This window comes from Camelus ferus, chromosome 2 (assembly GCF_009834535.1).
Source record: "Camelus ferus isolate YT-003-E chromosome 2, BCGSAC_Cfer_1.0, whole genome shotgun sequence".
NCBI classification, from domain to species: Eukaryota; Metazoa; Chordata; class Mammalia; order Artiodactyla; family Camelidae; genus Camelus; species Camelus ferus.
The window spans coordinates 96815432-96820458 of NC_045697.1; positions in this window are offsets into that span (position 1 = coordinate 96815432).

Below are 5027 nucleotides of genomic sequence, written 5' to 3' on the forward strand. Positions count from 1 at the left end.
CCAATTGCAGGCTCTCTTCTTCAACTGCCCAAAGCCTTGCTCTACCCTTTGGCTGCATAGAATTCCATTGCAGGGCTTCAATACTTGACCTGCTCTCCTCCAGAGATAAGTATGACATAGCAATGCTACTTTACACATTTTGTACACCTCACAATATGGAAAGCATCTCTGCTTACCATAACCCAGAGCGTAGCGATAAATGTTATACTCTACATTTTGCAGAAGAGTAAATAAAGGCTTCACAATTTTAAATTATTAGAAATAGATCCAATACTAGAAGCCTGTTCTGCTCCTAAGCAAGCATTCTTTCCTCTTTTTCTCAGTCTCTCCAGGATGACCAGAACTTTTGTGGTGTTTCTAATATATTGTAGGTAATTAGAACACAGTTTACTGAATTACCCAACAGTCATTTCAAAATTTTTGGTAACATATTTAGCAAGTGATAGAAATATTTTAAGTGAAATTTGTGCCACTTAATAAAGTTCATAATGATACAATAATTCCTGGCATTTTAGCATTATAAATATAGATTGCAAGCATTTAACAGATAGATAGATAGATAATATTTAGAGTTGTATTTCAATAACAAGTAAGAGCCTTGAGTCTGATACTGAAAATGCACAGTTTTAGTAATGCTGTTTTTCTGAAATGAAGAGTATAATCCTCACTAACAATGAGTATTCAAAATTGTTCTTCAGAAAAAGTAAAATGAAAGAGGTTGTTGATTTTTGCTTTTGAAATCTCAAGTTGATGAAGATAACACTTTGACAATTGAGCCTCTCATGGAATACATTTCATCAACAAAATCTCACATATGCCATGCTCATTTATTTAACAAGTGGTATAACTAAGTCGAGTGTATGGAAACAGTTGTATTCAAATGTAGGACAGTTGTAAATTAGATTTTATGATGACACTTTATGCATGCTTTTTGAGGAATAAATGTCAAAACTATCAGTTCAATGAGCCACTACAGCAGAGAAGAGACTCATCTATATTAAAAGAGATTGATAATAAACATAAAATATATAATTAAATAAAATAAGAAATGAGGTCAAAAGTTGAATAATAAGCTATAGACAGGTGTGTACTCTTTTCCTCTCTCAAGTCTAAATAAAGAATATTACGTGAAGTCTGGACAACAGTTTCGGGGTTAATTTTTGTTGAAATGATATATATTGACTTTGATATTAGAATTTTCAAATATAAAATGGTTTGATTTAAGAATTATTTAAATAATTTGAAAGAGATGATTCTGATGCTTATTTTGCAAGGATGTGTTCGGTTGAATGGGAATACCAAATAGTATCAAATGTCCTTCATAAGGAAGAATCACTTATTAACCCATTAATTATGATGCTGTTTTGAAAGTTTGCCCTTTTAATTGTTTGCGCTACTTTTATAAGGCCTTTGTCAATGTGCTATTAGCAGGTATGAAATTGAATTCTGTAAATGTAAAGGATTTCTAGTTAGCTATTCAGCCACATCAAATGTTTCCTTTCATTTTGGTTCAATAAAATGTATTTTTCCTCTTCTGTAGGAAGGGCTATACTGTTTCCTGAGAAATACAAAGATAACCAATATATAGACTTTGCCTCTGGGAATTGATAATTCCTTTGGAGAATCAGACATAAACACCAGTAATAGGGGATCATCTCTGATGTAGGTAGAAGGGCAAAAGTAAAATATTTAAACATCTAATGTTTAGGATAAGAAAATTGCAGGTAATGAATTGCACTGTCGTTTTTCTTTAGTACAGATATTAGTTATATTCAGTTTAACCCGTGCAATCAATGACTTCTTATTCAGTGATGCAACCACTGGCCATTTTTCTAATCATGTGTTTCATTTCCTCGTTCTTTTTTTCGCAAATTTTAAAAAATTTATTTTCACATTCACTTAAGATCTCAGTTTTTCTTCTCTTTTTTTGTATTTTTTTGAATGCTATAGATTCTGATACAATTTGAATATTCTTGTGAAATTATGAGCTGAAAAATTAGCCAAGTTCATGTCTCAATATGCGTTAGTAACCAAAAGATTGAGATGATCCTTGTTCTATTTAAAATAGTTCAATGTGCAATCCCACATAAAATCATTGTTTCTCTCTTATATTTCCTCTTAGCTTTAATATTCATTCACTTATTAATCATTTAATCAGCAAATATTATTGAGCCCCTAATATGTGACAGATACTGTTTTAGGTACTGAAGGTGTAGTAGTGAAAGATACTGACAAAATTTTCTTTATGTTGAACTTGAACTGCCATTCTTGAGTGGGAGACTGAAAATATGTAAGTAAAATACATTGTATGCTAGATAATGAGATGCACTAAAGATTCAAATCAAAACATAGACTCCTAGTGCCAAACATAAATCATACACTGAAGCCTGGATATAAAGGAGTCTAAAAAAAAAATCTAGTTACCAGGCTTTTTATCTCTTGTGATTGAAAGAAGAGCAGAGGAGAACTTGGGAACAAATGCTGGGTGCCAAAAGAGATAATAGGCAGCAGAGTATATGCCACTTTGGCCAAGATTTAAAATTTCAACCTACAGCAATGCTAAAAACAAATGATTCTTTCTAATATAATGGAGCTTTTCTTCATACAAAGATGTCCCAATCTTTTCCCCCCAAACAGAGACCAAAAGTATCATCAATCACCAAATCCAACCCTGAGTGATGGATTTCCTTAAATTCAGTTGCAACTTCTTTTTGATATATTTAGTTCCTAAAAACTAATTTATATGAACCACAACAACACTATGTAAATTATTAAGTGAAGAGAAGTTGACTTAAATAGACAAAGATATACATAACAACATAAGTAAGAAAATATAAATATATATAGTTTTTTAAAGTTCTCTTTTCTCCAGTGGGTCACAGGGTTGTAGTTTGCATATTTTACTTTCTCCTTCAACTAATCATTCCTTGTTTCTTTTCTCTCAGCTAGCATTTAGCTGGTGGGTTTAAATCTTCAGTCAGGCTTTGTAGATCCCATCTGTAGTGAGTGCTTATAGTTCTCTAAGAGGTATTAAAATTCTCTCTAAGGAGAGAATCTCCCATGATTCAGATCTATGCCTCTTTTTCCCATTGTTAAACAATACTGTGTTGGACATTTTGCTGGATACTAGATAATACAGTGTTTCAACAAAAGCAGTGAGAAACAGACCCAAAATGGAAACATCTGAGATGAGTTTTCAGAGCTGACAGTGTCTGAATTCACTGGTAACTTCTTTGCCACCCTGGGGTGTGCTCAGTTGGCTCATATTCAGTGTGGCCATGACAGTCCAGGTGGAGGTTTTACACGGGCTTTAAATGTGAACTTTCCCTCAGCAAGGCTCACCTGCTGCCACCACCACTGCTGCTGAGTGTCTAACCAGACAACAGCAAAGGTCAACACTGACTCATTAATAGGGCTTTATGTCCCAGGGAAACCAGACAGTCACCTGGTAGCAGGATAATTATAGGAGATTCTTTTCAGTATGGAGAGGCCAGAGATTCATCCTGATAAAAATAAACCTCCTGGATATGGATTATTATTTCCCTCAATGCTTGCAATGCTTCTGCAAAAACCAACTTCTTTCACATCCTGAATGTTTTATTTTAATAGGGTTCCAGGGCACTCAAAGGGGAAAGATCTAGAAGTTGCTGCAAAATGCCATCTCTGTGAAGCCCATGTATTTGTGTGCTGCCACTGTGAAAGAAAGCAATGTATTTAAAATTTTTTTTCTATCTCAAAATCTAATATGAATAAATCGGGTTGGCAGAATGTTTATCACATTGAGAATCCTTGAAGAAAGAGAGTGATAAAAATAGTACTTGGCCTTCTATCCCTTACAATACAGGATAGAGTATAGGGAAGTGTACAGGTAACTACAGATTGAAATACAGGAAGGCACTGAGAGATTTTTGTCCTGATAGATAACATGATCTAACTTTCCCTTCTAGTCCTCTGCCCATGTGTCCTTTTCTGAATCAATTGCTTCTCTTTCATCACCTGCAGATTTAGACAATTTGTCTTAATTGGCTGATGCAACATCGGAACTATATTCAAGTTTTAGAATAGGTGAAATATTTTTCTTAGGAATCAAGGTTTTTGTAAGAGTTATCATAATCCCTTCATATACTAAAGATGTGTTGATTAGATGTAGGCATTGAGAATATAGTGTTTAATGACCTAGGCTTCTGGACACAGGATCCCACAGTTAAGTTGGGAATGTAGTTTTTTTAAAATATTATAAAAAGTTTCATTACTAACATGCAAACCTTTCAGAGAAGAGTATCTGATACAAACTGTAAGAGAAAAAGACTTAAAGACCATTATTGGTTTAATTGACTCTTGAAGGATAAGAAAAAATTAAGCAGTTGAAGAAAAATGGGAAAGATGTTCTAAGACAGAGTAGGTAGTAATTACAACTGTGAAAGCATATGCTCCTATCAGGGAAGAACAAGGAATTCCTAATTTAAGTAGGTTGTTAGGATGACTTTCCAGTCTCTAGAGGGAAGTCAAAACTGTATTTCCTCCTGAAGAGGTTAGCTTTGTTGTACATGTAGGAGAAAATGTATTTCTCAACAACACAACTGGACCACTCTACTCAGGTAGAGTTGAGTAGAAGAGTAAGTTTTGTCAATAAGAATAAATGGGTTATACCCAGAACTAAAAGGGGTATATGTTCTTCTGACTCACATAACTTGCCCTTGGATGCCCTTGTTCCTTCTCAACCAGCTGCTAGGTTAGTGCAATCCTGAGCAACCTAGAGGAGATAGTTAGCCTTGGAAGACCAAAGGAGAATAAAGTTGACCCCATGCTGGAAAGAAAGCAGGAATAAATAGGCCACAAAATCTTCTCTGTCATGGGTTTATTTTTATGGGAGACATCTTAGCTTCTGGTGGTCTAGCCCAACTCAACAGATGCAGAAGCTAGGAAGAGTTTTGTGGTTCCTGTCCTGGCAGTAAATGAGAATGCATTTTCCAGTAATGTTGTCCACGGCATACAGAATAATCATCAGATGAACAGAAATAGATGCA